Source organism: Equus quagga, chromosome 12 (assembly GCF_021613505.1).
Source record: "Equus quagga isolate Etosha38 chromosome 12, UCLA_HA_Equagga_1.0, whole genome shotgun sequence".
Lineage (NCBI taxonomy): Eukaryota > Metazoa > Chordata > Mammalia > Perissodactyla > Equidae > Equus > Equus quagga.
Window position 1 is genome coordinate 54,682,519 of NC_060278.1, and position 20,715 is coordinate 54,703,233.

A 20,715-nucleotide genomic window follows, 5' to 3' on the forward strand; every position below is an offset into this window, starting at 1 on the left:
ATTTGCCAGATGGCCCTGAACAGTGAGTTGCAGAATATGCAGTCAAAATATGTCAGAGGAAATTGAAAAACCAATGTTTCTAAGCTATGCTTAATGACAACAAAATTCTCATTGTGATAATTAACAATTTAGTGGCATTGTAGAAACAGAGTTTTGTGTATTCACATATAACATTTCAGTGAATTAATTTGAAACAAATTATTATTACTGAAGATATCAAGACCAAAAATATATGAATGAATGCATGTCGGAGAAGTTTAATAAGTAATTATAACAATATTACTTAATCTTCTGAAATTAGAAAAAATATCATAGATCCTTGAGCTGAATTCATTTTGTGAAGTATCTTGACTCCACAAAGAGGAGGTCATCATCATCTCTGTTAGGAGATAAATAACATAAAACAGGGAAGTCAAGTTAGTTGCATGACGTTGGCTGACTAAAGTGAACTGAAGGCCCTTATGCCTGGAAAATCGTTTGCAGAACAGTGAAAGCTATCAACTAATTCAAGATATATTCCTGGAGAAACAACTTGTACCATTACATGGAAGCCAGTGAGTTTGTCAGTGTGGTTCACACTTCATAAGTTTGGCCTATATCAGCGGTTCTCAAATTTAGTGTGGATCAGAATCACCAGGAGGGTTAATTAAAACAATTCTGGGCTCTACCTCCAGAGTTTCTTATTCAGTAGGTTCAGGAAGGGACCCTAGAATTTGACAGTTCTAACTTCCCAAGTGATGCTAATGTTTCTGGTCTAAGGGCCACACTCTTAGAACCACCGGTCTAAATCATTCTTTTCAAGTTTACACGAGCATAAGAATCACCTGCAGGTCTGGTTGAACATCCTCCCTCCAAGGCATGGTTTCTCCTCTGTATAGTCTCATTCATTAGGTTCGGGTGGCTCCAGCAATTTGTGTGTTTTTTCAAACACCCCAAGTGACTCTTAGGATGAAACACAAATCTAAATACCTGGGGTGGAGAGGAGGGGAATAAAGGAATGGCTGGTTCCATTTGTCAGCCAGTGTCTTTCCGGAGCCACCCAAGCACAGATGGCAACACTTTGAAGGTGCCGACCTCTGTACTCATCGGACCATCTTCATTTTTTCCGTAGGCCTGCATTTCTTTCTCGGTAGAGCTGTTGATTATTATTTAAAATGCTTGAATAAAAATTACTTAGGAGTTAATTTCTTGGACATTCAGGAATCAAAACAAGTGCTGTAACTCTTACTCATCTTGAAGACAGAAGGTCTGTGTTTTGCAAGAGGATGATTGAGTTTGATGTTTTCAATTAGAAATGTCTTCAATTAATAAACTAGAATTTTTATCAAGAGGAAGCCTGTATATGTTTTTTAGTGCAATTTCAATTCCAAGAGACGCTTTAGACAAGCACTAGCTGTAATTGTTGCTATTGTTTTCATCATTCACACATTTTTCTTTGATATCAACAGAGCACCTTTGTAAAACATTGCAATACGATGCACCTGCATAGTCTGAGTCTTAAATATCAAGATTCTTATATATTTTTCTGCTTCGGATTTGGATTGAAATAAGTATATATTGTGAATAAGGATCATTTTGGAAATAACTCAAAGTTCAAAATGTAAAATCGTGCTTATATATTACATATCTTGAAGGTATATTTTATTTCTTCCTGATATGTGAGAACTGCATGCCACTTGAGGGAGAAATTACTACTCCAAAACTCTCACAAAATTCAATAAGATAGAGGATCTAAATTGATTTTAGAAGATGTATGGATGACAAACGAAAAGAATAACGGGAAGTTGTCATTAAATATTTCCTCTATCAAACATCTGAAAATATTATACTTCTATTTCCTCTTGGAGAAACTGCTGAACTTAATGTTTCTCACAGCTAGTGTGTAACGTTTATTATTTCCCGTCATTCCCACACTTTGCAACCCACAGATCTGATGGCAGTATCAAAATGGAAGAATAATAAACCTAATTAGACACAACTGTAATACAATATTGCACAAGGCAACCTAAGTGTGTTTCCGCGTAAATGCAATATTACCATAGTTCCTACGAGAATAAGTACTTCTGATAAGATATAATACCATATTTCTATGAGAAAAAGTGTTAGTTTCTGAAGGAAATTCTTCAGCTTTCTCAGAAATGTCATTAGAGTCAGCGAACAATTTCATGTCAGGGTAAATATCCATCTGGAGTAAAATAGCAGAATTGTAGAACGAGGGGAAAAAAATCTGAACAGCTCAACTGCTCAAGCATCCTAGAGCACTTTAAATACAAGGCATTTCATAGGCGTGCACATTTAATTGGTACAGGTTTGTTTGTTGATATTTTTAAACTGATAGAAACATGGCTAAATGACTTATGTCAAATAAATTAATCTGAGCATGAGAACTCTAATTCCTTAAGAACAAAATAATGTGAAAAATAACTAAGTTAAATGCTCTGAGGAGTGATGTTTCTAGGCAACTTAAAAGATAATCTTTGATTTACTGAATCTCCTTTTTTGAAAAAAAAGATTCATACAGTGTTTTTTGTCACCCATATAAAGAGTGTAAAATGTAAAATGAATACTCTTCCTACTTTTAAGAATGCTTCATTATGGCCACTTTGTAGAAATGTTGACAATGTTTCTGGACATGGTATACAAGAGTAGTTCTTGTACAGTTGTAGATTAAGTGAGAAAATGACTTCAAAGAGTAATTGAATTGACATCTAATAATGGAATTATTGGCACTAGAAACTGGACAAAATATATGAGGCAATTTTTATTGAGGAAGCACAGGACTGCAATCTCTCACAGAAGAGAAACTCACAAAGTGAGGGCCATGGTTACCCTGTTCTCTGCCTATGGAAAACTGTGAACAGAGAGGTGGGATCCAAAGCAGACTATGGCAGCTGCTGAGCTGAGGAGGCAGAGAACAATATGGGGTAGTTGCTGGTTGGAGTAATTTTTTCTTCATGTTTGCAACAAAGAATTAGAGAATTTTGTGTAGTATCTATTAACATCCTGCATAACAAATGCTTTTGGAAATGTACAGTGGAAAACTCTGGTATGTAGTGATCTTCCTAGATAAATTATGCTTCAACCCGAGGCCCCAGTGTTAAACAGTGGGTTTCTCTTTTGTTCTCTAAGAAGCCTCTTCCCTCTCTGTGGACAGAGAAGTTGGTATTTACTTTGAATCCTATTCTGTCGTTGTCTTCCACTTCTGCCTAGTCCTACCTCCGGCATAGAGTAACCAAGCCTGAGGTTACCATTTATCTGAATCTCTATGTATGTTACTTGTTAGCATTCAGTTTTCTCCTATTTGTTGATAATTCTACTTCTTGCTCTTGAATTGAACTGAGAGTGAAGATCTGTGACCTTCTGGACATTTTAAACTGCACAGCCACAGTCTACCACAGTCTAAAGAAACCTTTCCCACCACCCCCAAACCTGCTTCAACCCTGGGAAATATGTGTAAAGCTGCAACCTACTACCTGTATAAGCTGACGAAATAGCACACGTGAATGGAGAATGCTAAGGTGTTACCACTCCTTCCCATGGCTGTTTTATTTGCTGTCTTTTACTGATGCTATACACTGCATGAAGATCTTCTGTCTTAGTGAATTATGGACACCAGACCTAACATAGGTGGCTTTTCTCTCATTTTCTGTTTCTTTCCTGTTTTGTCTTTATATTTCTTATTACTGGCTCCTTCTGCTGTAGTTTGACATCCCATTTTTGAAATATATTTTACTTACATAATAGATCTAGATTACTGTTCTGTTAAGTGATGGGTGGGGAGAAAGGCAATGATCAAGCTTGGAAACCATTAAATCCAAGAAGAAAATAGTCCTGGTTGGGACCATGAGACATAGATGGAATCAGGAAATGTCAGTTGCTAACATAGAGCTTTTCGGAGGTATGAACATGCTCCACATTCCCAACTATTCACACTCAATCTGCCTCTGCCACTACTCACCCTTCTGACAACTATTCCTCCCATCTACTGTCAAAGGTCCTGTGGCCATATTGGAAATCTCATTGAGCTCTTGAATCATGTGTTGCAGTATTAAAAGCGAAAAAATACACTTATAGATATTTTTACAAGAGAATTCAGAAGAAGGTTGATGAATTTCAGAACACTTTATAATTATGTAGTTATTGCAGCTGGTGTGGAAACAGCGATGCCAAAAATCTGTAGGGCAACTGGTGTTTAGTCTGAACCACTTTCCTAAGGAGTACAAAATATCTTTAACTCATGGAAATTAGTTGTAAATAGTCTGGCACAAATTAGCACCAATTTTCTATTAAAGCTCCTTTATATTTCTTCCATTTTGAAGCAGAATTCTGACCATTACAGTTCAAAATATCACATTCTATAAAACAAATCACTCTCTGGGAGTTTTCCTCAGAATTTCTATCCAATTTCTTTAAGTCTTACATTCCTTCTGCTCCTGATTCCCTTACTGAAATACATAGAGCTTTATAAATAGCTAGTGGTACCAGTAAAATTACTTGGGTCATCTTTGTAATTTGGTCAATGTTATTGGCTGTTGAGGGGTGAAGATGTGGGATGCGGGTTAAGGCATGTGGAGTTAGACCCCAAGACAATGTATGTTAACTAGAATATGCTTAACCAGAGATAGAACTTGGAATTTGGTGATCAGGGCACAACCAGTGAGCCAAAATTTGGGCTCTGAAGGGTTATTGGAAATGACTTTGAATCATCCAAGTAGGTAGCCCATGAAAAGGAAAAGACAAAGAGAAGTGCCAACAGACATCAGAATCCTGAGCACAAAAGGGAATAAAAGGAAAAAAGGGGTGTGAATCCACCCACATTCTCTGGCTCCTGTGGCCTCTTTGAAACATTTGCCTAGAAAAAAGAAGGTTTCTTTCAGAGTTTTTGCTGTACTGGCCCATGGTTCAGTTCTGAGACTCAGCCCCACCTTTGTGTAAAAACAGGGAGAAAAAATGAGAAAAGATAACTAGGAAGTTCAACCACTTGTGAGTCAGAATGTTTAGATTGCACTTTCCTCTGTGATCAACCTGCTGTTATTAACTTTTCTCTGGTAACTGCTCTTTGTGTTACGTCCTGAGTTTTTAGTTGTAATGGGTGGGGGAGACGGGCTGTAGGGATCTCACACCATTTTGCCTGGCAAGGTTGCCAACCCCAAGATTAATATACCAAATACGACAGGATTTGTGTAGACTAGCAATACCAGCTAGAGTATACAAACGTTTGGGTTGGATGGCACCAGGCAAACTAAATGGGGATAAATAAGATTGAATTTCTATGAGTGCCTATACAAAGGTGAAGCCCAGATGAAATAAGATCTAAATGTGATCTATGAAACTGAAAATACTGTAGACAATGTGGGAGATAACATTGTGTCAGAGTAGGAAAATATTTCTATATACCTGAAAAGCACAAGGCATAAACTAACAAACAAAAAAAGATGAATTTGAGTCTAGAACTTCTATTCAATAAAACAAAGAACATCATGGAAAGAATTATCAGAAAGTAACAAGGTTTTATTCTTTTCTTTTTTTTTTTTTTTTTTTTTTTGCTGAGGAAAATTTGCCCTTAGCTAACATCTGTGCCGTCTTCCATTATTTTATATGAGGGTCGCTGCCACAGCATGGCCTCCAACAAGTGGTGTTGGTCCATGCCTGGGAACTGAATCCAGGCTGCTGAAGTGCAGCACACTGAACTTAACCAATAGGCCATGGGACTGGCCCAGAAAGTAACACTTTTTGAGAAAATACTCTTATTGTCTAAAACTGAGAAAGGATTAGAATATGCAGGGGACTCCTGAAAACCAGCTGGAAAAAGGCTGGGATCTCCAATAGACAGACAAAAAATACAAACAGGCAGTTGTGCAAGAGGAACTAAAAATCATATGAAGAAATGGTCAAATTTATATATAATCAGAAGAATGCAAAATAAAATAACAATGGACATTACTTTATGCTTATTAAATTGGTAAAGATTAGAAATGTGGAGAATTAAGTGTCTACATAGGAAACTTCATGTATTACTGATGAGAGTATAGTTTGGAGCAGCCGTCATGGTGTATTTAGTTAAGAATATGCAGGGGCTGGCCCGGTGGTGTAGTGGTTGAGTTGGCAAACTCCACTTCAGTGGCCTGGGATTAGCAGGTTCAGATCCCAGGTGCAGACCTACACACCACTTATCAAGCCAAGCTGTGGCAGCATCCCACATACAAGATAGAGGAAGATTGGCATAGATGTTAGTTCAGGGATAATATTCCTCACGAAAAAAAGGAAGATGAATTACTTATTCCATTCCTCAGTATATGTTTCAAATAAATTCTAACACTGGTCCATAAAAGGACATATTAAAGGATATTCACTGTGGCATTATTTGTGACATTGGAAGTTGGACTCAATCTCTGTCCATAATTAGGAGAGTATATCAGTTATATGTAGATCTGTGAAAAATGGATTATTAACAGTTGTCAGAAGAAACAGATTCAGGAATTCTTTCAATATTCTAAGCAATAAGGTAGCTTTAATAAATATTTTTAAAGAGTTAGGCAGTGTTGGGTTGTTCTGAAGTTCTGAGAAGGATTCCCATTCAGTCTGACGGGACGATGAGCTTTCCTAGCCGCCTTCTGTCACTAGGTCAGGAGTTGGGATAAGGGGGAGCAGTCTGAGTGGTCTCTTTCTGTTTGTAGAGGGGATAACAAGTTGTCCTGCCACTCGGCTGTTTCTCCAGTCCTGAGGTTCCAAACCAGCTTACCTCTTCTCGCCACCTTTAAGAGTTCTCCCTTGGTTTTATTTGTGTCATTTTCAGACTTTATAATTTTGATTAGCAGGATGGAGCATAAAAGAAAGGTCTACATCATCCATTCATTCTTGGATTTTGGTTGATCTCTGCTTGTCATTTAAAAGCATATAATATCTGCTCAACATCTTCGTATATGAATTCTGTTTTTAGTGTCTAGTTTATCTTACCTCATGTATCTTTTACACTTTGTTATATCTTCATTTTACAATTGAAGAATGTCGGATCAGAAATGTAACGCTCAATTTTACTTAACCAGTAAACAGAAGAGCAAGGATTAACAGTCTAATTGGATTCAGTCCTGATAACATTCTCTTCTCTTGGCTTTACACAGCCGTTTTTATGAGAAAAGCACACATAATTGGGCATTTCTTTTCTTAACATAAGAAGTAATTAAATCTTCTGCGTGGTTTTTTAGTAAAATCTAGGATGATGCTACTGCTGCCCATTCCCCACGGGTAAGGTTAAACATGACATGAAGTCCCCTTGGATAGTAATTTTAGTATTATTAGTGCCTTTGCTTATGCCAGTGGTATGCCCATTTTGAGTGTAGCATGACTGAGCTAGTGACTGGAGGGGCTCACGTATTTTCCAGTGTGCATTTGACAATACAACTCTCCTTGGACATGTGTATATCTCAATGTATGTGTGTTGTGAAAGTGGGGAGTTATTTGTAATCTAAGAGACTTATATTTTATGGCTATATTTCTGTGCCTCTTTTTTTAGAGTCATGCTTATTAGTGTTCAAGTTTAAACCAATTTTTAAAATATACTTACACCCAAGAACTCCTGCCATCTGGTGTTCAATAAAAATGGCATAAGGATCTCCCCCTATATACGCTAATTACTATAAGCTACAAGTTCATCATCATGTACTATAGATATTGTCTCTTATAAGGAGCTGAACTCTTGAAGGACCATTAGTGTTTAAAGAAAGCAGCATAAAAAAGTTCACTTTGTTCTTCTCTACACGTAAAAAAAATATGCATGGCTTATTGTGAGCTATAAAATAATCTTTCAATGCTGTTAATAAAAAGCATTTTGAGGAATTCTACTTCCAGCCACGATAGGGAAATAGGGACCAGATTTGTCCTTCTGACTTAAAAATATTTAAAAAATAAAGCAAAATATATAACATAATGGTTTTCAAGGCATTGAGCATTAGGCAATATAGAAGAATGATCCTTATGCACAGGAAACAACCAAGGTGAGGTAAGCAACTCCCCAGCTCACTTCCTTGAGAGATGTCCCAGGCTGTGGTGCAGGGCCTGGTGCCCAGGCAGGGCCTGGCTCACTCTTGGAATTGACGTGATGTGGCCAAGAGTTTAGGGAAGCCATGGCAGATGAAATTCACAGGGTGGAGAAGTGGAAAGGAGAGGGATTCAGAGAGCCAGAACTCCAGGTACCTGCAGAAGGTCCCCTTGAGTATTGAGTAGAATACTAATGAGCTCACACATGTGGAGACACCCGCTGAGAATGGGAAAAGAGCCACATGAGGGGATCCAAGGAAACAGGACCCAGGACTCACACATGGCCAAAAACTGGGCAGTATGTAGAGTACACAAAACGATCTTGGTTTACCAATGGAGGATATTTGGATCTAGACTAAATGCTGCCGTAGACCTACCTAAGAAATCATATAAACAAGATGTGATAGGTATTGACAACCCCTTGTTGTTCGAGAAGTATGAAGTTTCAGTTATGCTAGATGAATAAGGTCTAAAGATCTGCTCTGTAGTTAACAATATGGTATTATGTGCTTAAAGATTTGTTAAAAGGCTACATCTCATGTTAAGTGTTCTTACCAGCAAAAAAACACACAATAACAACAAAAAACCCAAAGTGACACAAGGAAATTCTGGTAAAGTTCTGTTACTATATGTGAAGTGGCATAATATCACTTAAAGACAGACGAAAAGTAGCTAATGATATATACTATAAACTCTAAAAGAACCACTAAAATAAAATTTGTTAAAGAGTGTTAGAGCTAATAAGCCAACAAAAGCTGTAAAATGGAATAATAGTACTTGATGAATCCAAAGAAACCAAAAAAAGAGGGAGGAAATGAAACAAAGACAAGATGGGACAATTGTAAACAAATGGGAGGATGAAAGATTAATACACAAACATAAATAATCATATTACTATTAAATGGTATGAGCATCCTAATTAAAAGGTAAAGATGGTCAGATTGCATAAAAAGCCAAGAATCAACAATCTGCGGCCTCTAAGATATCCATTTTAATTAAAAAGATGGAAACAGATACACCTTGCTAACGCTAATCAAAAGAAACCTGAGGTTTCAATTCATAAAGAGGTCATAACTATCCTAACCTTAATATTGCTATACGCTTAATAACAGAACTTCAAAATACAGGGAGCAAGCAATGATAGATCTCCAGGGAGAAGTAGACAAATCCACAATTATAGTTAAATATTTTAATGACACTCTATCAGTATTTGACAGACCCAGTAGACCAACAATCACTAAGGATTTAGAAGACTTAACAGCATTTTCATAAATTGAAATTTATACATATTTCACTCAACAAGAAAAGAATGCACATTCTTTTTAAGGGCACATCAAATATTTAACAGGAATTCTTTCCATATTCTAAACAATAAAGTACCTTTAATAAATATTTTAAAAGAGTATTCTCTGAATATAATGGAATCAAATTTGAAGTCAATCTTTGTTTTGTTCTTTTTAAAGATTGGCCCTGAGCTAACATCTATTGCCAATCTTTTTTTTTTCCTGTTTCTTCTCCCCTACAAAACTCCCCAGTACATAGTTGTATATTTTAGTCGTAGGTCCTTCTAGTTCTGCTATATGGGATGCCACCTCAGCAAGGCTGGATGAGCAGTGCTAGGTCTGTGCCCAGGATCCAAACCTGTAAAACCCTGGGCCGCTGAAGCAGAGTGTGTGAACTTAACCACTTGGCCACGGGGCTGGCCCCATAAAGTCAATAATTAAAATTCCCAACTATTTGAATATTAAATAATGCAATTTAAAATCACCCAGGCACTGAGGAAGAAATCAAAGGTAAATTAGATTTTTAACTATTATAAAAATGAAAACACAATATATCAAAGTTGTGGGATGCCACTAGAACAATGCTTGAGATGATTTATGACATCAACCACCTAGATAAGAAAAGAGGAAAAGTCTCAAATCAAGAACCACAGCTTTCATTTAAAAAAATAGAAAATGAAACCTAAAGAAAGGTGAAGAGAGACAATAATAAAAATCAGAGTGGAAATAAATAAACAGAAAACAGAAAAATAATAGAGAAAATCGCAGTAACCAAAAGTTGGTTCTTTTAGCAGATCTGTAACATTGACGGATCTTTAGCTAGACTGATTAGGAGAAAAAGAAAGAAGACACATATGACAAATGCCAGGAATGAGAAGGTTACATGACTAAGATTCTACAGAGATTAAAATATTACTAAGGGGAATATCGTTAACAATTTTATGACCATAATTCCAACAATATAGAAAAATGGATAGAAAGCCACTCCTAATAAAAACTCTCAGCAAATATAAATACAGGGGGACTTCCTCAACTAGAAAAAGGGCATCTGTGAAAAACTACTACTAGCATATGTAATGACAGAGACGACTTTCCCTGAAGACTAGGAAAAAGGAAGGACATCCACGCTCATCACTTCTGTTCAACATTGAATTGGAAGGTCTGGTCAATGCAATGAGAAACAAAAATAAATAGCATTCTAGCTAGAAAGGAAAAATTAAAATGTCTTTATTTATAGACTCTATCATTGTCTAAGTAGAAAAATTCAGTGAAATCTACAGAAAAAGCTGCTAGAACTAACAGTTGAGAAGAGTAAGGTTTCTAGATACAAGAACGATATACAAAAAAAATTCTATTTCTACATACTCATAATCACCCTTAAATTAAAAACTAAAACATACCACTTACAATAGAGCAAAAATATGGTAAAGTGATTTTAAATTTCATTTGGAAATTCAGATATAGGCAAAACAACTTTGAAAACAAAGGAAAAATTTGAGGAATTCACAGTATCTGATTTTAAGGCTTATTATGAATTCTATATTCTATGTCAGTGTGGGATTGGCATAAGATAAATAGATTAATGAAAGAGAATAGACAGTTCAGAGATATATGTGTGGATATATAGATGTAGAGAGAGGGAGAGAGAGGTTCATGGTGAAAGGATGCATAAGGAGAATAATCTTTTAAAACAAAAGGTGCTGGGAGATTTGTACATCAATATGCAAAGAGAAGAAAAGAAAAAAGAACCTTAAATGCATACCTTGAACAGTATAATAAAAACAACTCAAAATCTATCATTAACATGAAAATAAACTTAACATTTATAAACTTCTAAAAAAATTAGAGAAAATCTTGGTGTCAATCATGCATGTCAAAGTACGATTCATTAAAAAAAATATGTTGAACTTAATCAAAACTAAGAATGTCTGTTTTTCAAAAGGTACCGTTAAGAGAATTAAAAGATAAATCAAAGACTGAAAACAAAATATTTGAAAACCACCTATCTGATAAAGGGCTTCTATTCAAAACATATAGAAAATTCTCAAGACTCAATAATAATAAAAAAGCAAAAATATCAATAAAGATGAGCAAAAGGATTTCAACAGGTACTTCATCACAGAAAATATACAAATGACAAATAAGTCCATGAAAGGTGTTCAAAATCATTAGTCATTAGGGAAATGTAAATTCAAACTATGATATGATACCACTATGTACACAATAGAATGGTAAAAAAAAAAAACAAGAAATCTGATCATACCAAGCATTTGAAATGATGTGGAGGAACAGAAACTCTATCATATGGGTAGGAATGTAAAATTGTACAAGTTTTCCCACTTGGGAGAAAGTTGGGAAGTTTTTAAAAATATTTTTTAAATGTTAAATACAGACCTGCCATCATCCTGGTATTTCTAGGTATTTATCCAAGACCAATAAAAACATTTGTCCGGATACATAGACTTGTGCATGAACATTCATAGCATCTTTATTTGTGGTAGCTAAAACCTGAAAACAACACAAATGTCCAAAAAAAAGATGAATGGACCAACAAATCTTGGTATAGCAATACAATGGAATACTACTTAGCAATAAAAATAAAAAATAATTAATTGCTAATACATAACACACAACATGGATGAATCTCAACATAATTATTGTGAGTGAAAGAATCCAGACAAAATCCTACTCTATGATTGCATTCACATAAAATTCTAGAAAATTCAAGCAAATACATAGTGAGAAAAATAGAGTAGTGGTTACCTGGGAACAAGGGATGGGTGGGGAATTGCTGGAAGGAGGAGTTAAACAGGGAGGAGGAAAATTTCTGGGGTGATGGATATGTTCAGTAATGGATAATGGTTTCGTGGATATGTGTGTGAAAAGTCTTAAAATTGAACAGTTTGAATAAGTGCAGTTTATTTTTGCAGGTTATAACAGCATTTCAGTTGACTTTCAAAAACATATGGAGTCATATTTTCCCACATATGTGCCACACATGTACCAAGTCAAGAAAATTAAATATTATTTGTAAAATAATCTGTCACATACTTGACCTTATAAAGCTTCACAATTCTTAATCACAAACATCTGTGTGCAGGTCTTTAGGTAGACAACGTAGCTGACGTGATGTTTATTAAGCCCTATGAGCGATGTTAACAACAATTATACTCCTGAAGCTAATAGAACATTCACGTTTGATGTTTAAATAATTTCATTATCAAGATGAATAATAGGATTGACTTTGACAACTTTCTTAATTACTGATTTTGACAGGAAGCCAACACTAATTAGAATTTCATTTTTAAAAAATGAATACAGTATTGTAATCAACCAAACATCTCTCAATTAAATCAGAGCTCTAATATTGCCCAAGTTGTCATTTTAATTACTGCATAATATATGGATAAAAATAAGTATTTATGTTAATTTAAAAATACTACTAAATAAACAGATTAATTATATGTGAATTTTAGGTAGTCTGCTGAAATTTCTGCTACAAGTGGCAGAGAGCTAAAAGGTATGTTTGGAACTTCAGTTATATTTAAGAACTGCAAGTTTCTAAAGATTAACCTTTTCTAATTACTTTAGAAATAAAAATGTTTCACTCTTCTATGGGAATGGGAGTGTTACAATAATCACAACAAAACCCAAAAGGTTTTGTTGAGGTTCCTCAGGTTTGACGTGTGAGGCACAGGTTGACAAGGTTTCCAATTTCACCCCTCACTCAGCTAGCTGGTCGACTATAGGATTCCTAGCTCACTTGGGATTGTTGTCTCATCTGTTTTTGGAGGGCCTGCCTGAGGGAAGTCATTCCAGTCTGTCCTGTTTGTCATGCCAACAGCTAGGTGACATTTCCACCCCATGAAATGACTGAGAATGGAAGTAGTCCCCATTGGGGATCCCCAACAATGGTAAATAACCCTTCTTTTCCTGGAGTACTTTGTATCCCATTGGGATTGTATTCCTTGTAGGGGAAACCAGGCATTAACTTGCATCCCCCTGAAAAAATAATCATTTGCACCTTAGGGTTGACTGATATAAGAGTCCTTCAAGTGTTTAAGGTCATGGAAGGCATCCAGATCAGGCTCAAGTGGCTGAACTGCCCAACTTGTAGTCCAAGGTGGAATCTGGGCAGTCTTTAATATATCCTGCTGTACCTGAATTAGTGCTTTGGGCCAAGTAGCAGGGTCAGTACAGAAACTTATGGAGAATGCTACCTTGCTTTCTAAGCTAGACACCGATGGCTTATGGGGTTTATTCAGCTGGGAATGTGGGGTACAAGGTGGAAGTCAAGTGTACAAGTTGTTACCATTTTGCATTTAGGGTCCTATTGACAGTAGGTTTTGTTAAATACTACGTAAGACAGTTCCAACTGACTTGGTTCCAGTCCCTGTCAATCAAATCAGAATCAGAGTGGCTGACAGATGGTATACGCATGAGAAAATTCACCGGTAGTGAAATGATATAGAGATGAGGATTGGGTCTAGGTGGGAGATAACTCTCCATGCATCTCTTTCATTTCTAAATGACTTTTATCAAGTTGTACTGTTTGGGCTATCTTTTCAAGGATGTTTGTACAGCAAAGAGCATTGGAAGATAAAAATAGTGTCTCACTCCAGGGCAGAGGGCACAGGGGTTTCCTGACCAGTATCTTTATTAGATAACGTATTTTTCCATGGCAACAATGAGGCAGGTTTGTAAACACCCCAATTTAAAGGATTGGAGTTGTCTAAGCTGAGGTTCGTCAGCTCTAATGCAAAACTGCTACATTCAAGACATCCATCCTCTTCATATTGCCTGATGGGTATGGCAGGCACAAGGAACTGATGGTAATGTGAAGCTCATTGTACCTACTCTGCCCTGAGTAATGAAGTCCTTTGTCTCTGATGCAGAAGTCTAATGTCCCTTGCCAGCATCTATGAAACTGTGTGAGGATAACTACTTATTTTGTGACAAAGTAAAAATCTCAGACATTTCCCAGTTCTTGACATCTTTCCCATGTTCTGTAACTAAAACATCGATTCCTGAGGAACAGATTCATGATTTCTTGGACAGAGACAAAAGTGATTGGGGCGCAGTCACAGCTTTTTGTCTTTATTTGAATCCTTGTTGAGTTACTTCATGAAATCATTGCTCCTTAGGGATCCAGAGAATTTATATTGGCAAAGCCAAAAGTCCTTGAAATGTTTGGGAATCCCAATTTCCTGAGTATAAAGTCATTCCAGTAAATAGCCATAAATCCCTCCAGAGGAAGAATTGAGAGAATCAATACAGTGTATATAGACCATGGCTTGTAGGGTCCTTCTCTCTGGGACTCTGGCCACCTCTTTAGTTAATCAGTTCAAGGTGTGAAAACTGGTTCATATCTGAATTGACACAAAGTTTGTGACTTTAAACTGGCTACCAATTGCCCAGGCTCTTTTCTTCTTTACAGATAAAGCAATTCCTTTGTTAGTTACTTATCTATGTTATCTCAAGGAAATCCATGTTCCCTTAATTATCCCCAGAGATCTCTAAGGGTTCATTCATCAGTCTGTCACTCAAATATTGCTATTCTTTAGAATAATTGCAGACAATTTGCTTCCAATGGTTGAGGACCGTCATTATTGCCTTCTTAATGTCACACTCTTTGCTATCTGGATGGTCAAATTTGTAATAGTACCTCCCACCATCAGCTCTGACCTGCAGAGAACATCCACCACTTTGCTTCTTGATAATGCCAATAAATACTCCTCCACCAAATTGTCGTCAAGGCACCCCTGCAAATCATTGTCAGTTGGTGGGTTCTTGATGTTACATAGCATATCCACTATAACATGCCAAATCTTGTAAGTCTTTTGAACTTTTCTCCAACTTGCCTTGATAGTTCTAGTGTTTCTACTGTACTTAGTGTAGACCATCCCTTTCTCTAATCTTCCCAGGGCTTTCCTACCAGTGTGATAGAACCGTCTTCTGGCATCCTTGTTTATTCTCGTATCACAGGAGATGGCTCCATTTTGATAAATTTACCAACTTTATGTTCTTCCCCTCTTGTTCTGGCTCCAGATCCATTCTCTCCCACCTCCTGCCAGGACCTGTGGACTAAGTCCTACAGATCACTGTAGACACAAATATCTCCATTGCTTCCCACTTGGTAATGAAATAACTGCAAAGTAAAGCTTGTTAGCATATCCTTTTTGTGTATTAAATACAGTGTTTTTCATGTGAATACCCAACATGAGAGACGATACTGTGAAATGGATGTCTCAAGAACTGCTATTGCAGGGTATTATCCATAGGACGGGAGGGTAGGAGGGGGGCTTTTTCCATGTGCCAGCAGGAACTGTAGGAGATGCAGTTTGGGTTAAGGCTCCTGAGGAAGGGTTCTGGTAGTCAGAGTCTAAGGTGAAATAGAGTTATAGCAAATAAATTTGGTTCTCTCCAAATTTTGTAGATTTCAGACTTAGGAGGTGGAAGGGGAGTTTATTCAGATGTAGCCAGTAATTGGAGGAGGAAGGAGAAACTTCAGCGGTAATGGGGGAGGCCGGTCAGCTTGTCAGACACTAAGGAACACATTCTAGTAATTTTGTTCCAAAAGAACGAGAAAAAGAGCAAGATAAAACTGGAGCACAGGCTACTTTCCAAATGTTGGACCAGCAGAAACAAAGCAGACACTCTTCCCTTTCATTCTGGCTCCATTCCTCTCCTCTTCTTTCTTTGTTGTCTATAGGTGTGGTTCCTCTCTTTCCTTCTCTCTTAGCTTCTTTGTTTCCGCAGTCCCTTTGTGGGATAAAACTTCTGGTTCACAAGGCACACAGGAACAAAGAAAGAGGATGGAGATGTTATGCAGAAACCCCGAATGAAGCATATTGGGCAGACGAGAGATTCCAAACCGCTATCTCTAATTCCTGTTCTTTTGCAAATGCAAAGTTCTTGTATCCAGATGGCATCTCATTGGCTCAGGGAAGGGGATAGATCAGCAGCTAATGGCTAACTGCACACTTATGAACAACTGAGATGGAGGTAAAATGGAGGCGGGGCTAGTAATCAATCAGATATTAACAGGGAAAAAGTAACCTCAGGATCAAGGAGAATGATGACTAGGAATCTTTTGATTGAAACATATTATCCGTAGACAAAAGTGGGTATAGACCACAGAAAGATATATGTGAGAGAATACAGGAGACTCTACAGGAACAATAACTTGAGTTATTGTTCATTTATTAGCCTGTTTAAGAAAATTAAGTGGAATCAATCCATTATTTGATCAAGAATAAGATGTGGATAACAGGAGTTTAAGATAAAAGAGATGAATGTTTAAACAATATTAGCAATTAAAATAAAGCATTCATATTAAAGCCAATAAAGTTAAAAGTAGATTTCCTTTATTCCTTTATTGACTTTCCCTCAGGAAAAAAACTAAGAATCATGAAGTCAGTAATTGCATGAACATTTCCTTTTAACGTCCTAAGGGCTGTTGAATTCTTAGCAACTGGACTACCTTTCCAAAACATGGAGTATAATGTGGACATAAATGTGATTGTTTTTCCTTTCTGAATATACGTAAACTAACCCTATATTATTAATTTGGTGATTATTCTCATAAAGCAATTTCCTTTAAACTTTTTTTAGCTAGAGCATTTCCTAATACTAGGATTCCAGTATCTTGTATGGTTTAGAAAAAGAATCATGGGACTTTAGAGAGAATTATCAACGTTCAGAAAGGAATCTGAGTCAATTATCCTCTTTGGGAAGATAATGTCAAACTACAGAAGAAAAATAGACATTTTGTAAATTTCCTATTCGAGAAACGTAGAAATGGACTCAAAAGGATGTATGTCATGCAACATCATCAATAATAAATGTTTAGCGAATGCCTATATATAGACCCTGTTCTTGGTGATGCAAACAGAAATATACAAACCTTTCTCTAGAGGGAATTAATGTTGAGTTGTTGAAAGGTAGCATCTGCCCAGTGTCAAGAGCAAGGTGCCGGTGTGGTGGGAACACGGCCATCAGGGGCAGAACAGTAAAAAGTGATGCCTGGAAAGGGTCTTGTGTCCAGATCATGTAGGGCATTTTGGAATATAGCAAATATTTCTGATTTTATGTGAATAGTGAGGAGTGGAGGATTGTAAGCAGTGAAAAGACACCATTGGGTCTGTAGTTTGAAATGATTACTCAGATCAATGTATGGAGAATAGATCGTAGGGAGAATACACTGTAAATTATAAGGGACACCATTATGGGGGCAATTGCATAGTTAGGTAAGTGGCAATGGTGGCTTGGATTAAGATAACAGTGGAATTGCTAATAAATGATCAGAGTTGGGATACATTCTGAAGGCAGAATTGCTAATAAATGATCAGAGTTGGGATACATTCTGAAGGCAGATGACAGGATATTCTTCTGTTTTTATCTGGTGTGTGAAACAGAGCAATCAAGAGGCTTCCAAAATTTTTGGCCTGAGCAACTGCATGAATAGGATTGACATAGAATGAAATAAAGAATTTGGGGATGAAGCATGTTGGGAATGGAATATTAAGATTTCTGTTTGGATATGAATGAATACCTAGTGGAAGGATCAATGAGTCTAGTTTGGGGAGACACCAGAACTAGAGAAAAATTGTGGAGTCATCAAGATATATGCCACTAAATGTCATAGGATTAGTCCAGCGATAGAATTATCATCAATTCCAGGCAAATTATAGTATTAGAGTGTAACGGTAAAGAGAAAAATTTCTAAGACTGAGCCCTAAGGCAGTCTACATTGAAAGGTTGGTCTGAAAGAGGAGAGGAACCAGCAGAAAGACTGAGAGGAGGAGCCCACAAGGAACTCAATATAAACCCCATAACAGTTAACATCTATTGTCGATCTTCCTCCTTTTGCTTGAGGAAGATTGTTACTGAGCTAACATCAGGACCAATCTTCCTCTATTTTGTATGTGGGACACTGCCACAGCATGGCTTGACAAGCAGTGTGTAGGTCTGCACCTGGGATCCAAACCTGTGAACCCCAGACCACTAAAGCGGAGTGTGCCAACTTAACCACTATACCAGTGGGCCAGCCCCTAGCTATTTACATTTTTAATGACTAGATTAAAATGTAAACTCTTTGATGTTTCTTCTCAGCACTTAATATCTAATTCCTGTCACAGGGGCCAGCACACTTAGAGCTACAAAACTTATTTGATTAAATAAAAAAATTACCTTGTATTATTATCCTTGAAATATTCTTTCAGTGCATAATTTGAATGGTCATGAGCATTTCACTTTACAAAGGTTTCTATTGAATCTTTTTACTCTGAATATAAATATATTTATATCCAAAGATTTGGTCACAGTTCCATTGCTGTCCTAAGTTTTGTTCACTTTTTAATATTTATAATTGTATGCATGTTTACTATTTTCCATAGATTGTTTATTTCTTGATGATTTGCATTTCTTTAATTTTTAAAATTTTACAAAACACCCTGTTATACTGAAAGTCTGTAAATATTCTTTTTCATAATTTTATTTTACATTTGTCTCTTTAATGTATCTGAAGTACATCCTGAAGACAATTTGATGTGAACAGGAAAATATACTTTTTTCCTGTCAAAAAATAACCTTAGCACTTTGTATTTAATCCTACCTTCCAAGATATGAATAAGGTGTTATTTTTTAAATTTATTGTAGTTAGACATACTTACAGAAAGTGTGTAAGTCAGAATTGCACAGGTCCTTGATTTCTCACACAGTGAACGTATGCATACAACCAGGACCCAAGTGTAACCAAACTCTGTCTGTCTGTAGATTCATCATTTTCTTATTTATGTTTTGAATATTGAAAGTGTGGTTCTAGAAAGTAGATGGAGATGTATGTGACTCAAAATGTGTTGGCAGAATCCAAGAAACTGGTCTTGCATGTCCCCGAGTCACTATCCTTCCCCAAGGGTAACACTACCATCCTTACCTCTACCGCCATGCTTAGTTTTCAGTTTTTAAATAAAAGAAATAATACAGTATGCATTTATATATATAGTTTTTTTTCTTTTGCTCAATATTTTCTTTGTGAAGTCCATCCTTGTTGTACGGCAACAGTTCATTCATTTCCATTGCTTAGTCTATGATAATCTACTGTATTATAATCATAATTTATGCATTTATTCTTCTATTAAGAAAGATCCAGATGTTTATTAAAATTAAGTTTTTATGACATTAATAAATATTCACTTTTTCATTGGGCATGTATATGTATTTCTGTTCTCTGTATGTCTGGGAGTGGGATTGCTGCGTCGTCTGCTGACCTTCAGTAGATACAGCCAAGTGATTTTCCAAAGATGTACCACCAGTTGAAAATTTTACCATCGGTGCATGAGGGTTCTAGTTGTTCTGTATTTTCAACAAATATTCTCCCTTTTTCTTTTTAGTCATTTTCGTTGGTTTGAGCAATAATTTTTTGTTCTTTCATTTTGCATTTCCCTGATGACTAATGAACTTGAACACCATTTCATATGTTTGTCTGCTATTTGAATATCCTCTTTTTTGAAATGCTTATTCAGATCCTTTACCTATTTTTCCATTATGTTGTCTTCTTATTAATATTTAGGGGATATATATATATATGTATGATATATAAATGTATATATAAATATATAAGATATATATATATGTATATAAACATACAATCTCCTTTTTTGGATGTATACGTTGTGAATATCTTCTTTCACCCTGTGGCTTACCTTCTTCAAAAACTTATGGTGATCTCTCTCTCTCTCTGTCTCTATTTTAATGTAGTTTAGTTTATCCATTGTTTTTTTTTTAAATTAAAATCTTTTTTTACTCCCAAGTTCGTGAGGATACTTTCCTCTGTTTTCTTCCATGAGCTTTGTTATCTTGACTTTCACATTTGGATTTACAGTCTATCTAAGTTGACATTGTGTGTGGTGTGAGGAAGTATTCAAGATCTCTCCCTCTTCTCCCCATCCACCACCCCCATCACACAGATATCCACTGATCTTGCATCATTTATCAAAAAGACCATTCTTTACCTGTGGCAATGAAGTGGCACATTTTCACAACAATTGCGGATCTGTCTCTGGATTGTCTATTCCTTTCCTGTGTTCTGTTTATCTATCCTTATGCCAATATCACAAAGTTTTAAACAGTATAACTTTATTGTCAATTTTGATACCTGATAGTGTAAGTCCTCCAGCTTGATGGTTCTTCATGATCGTTCTGACTCTCTTAGGCTGCTTGAATTATCAAATACATTTAAAATCAGCATCTCAAACTAAAAATTCTGCACTTTTGATTGGAATTATGATGAATCTATGCATAGAGTTTGCAATTGGAGGTGAATTGACATATTCACAGTATTGAGTCCTCTAATTTGTCTCATGGCATATCCCTTCATTTATGTTATCTTTAA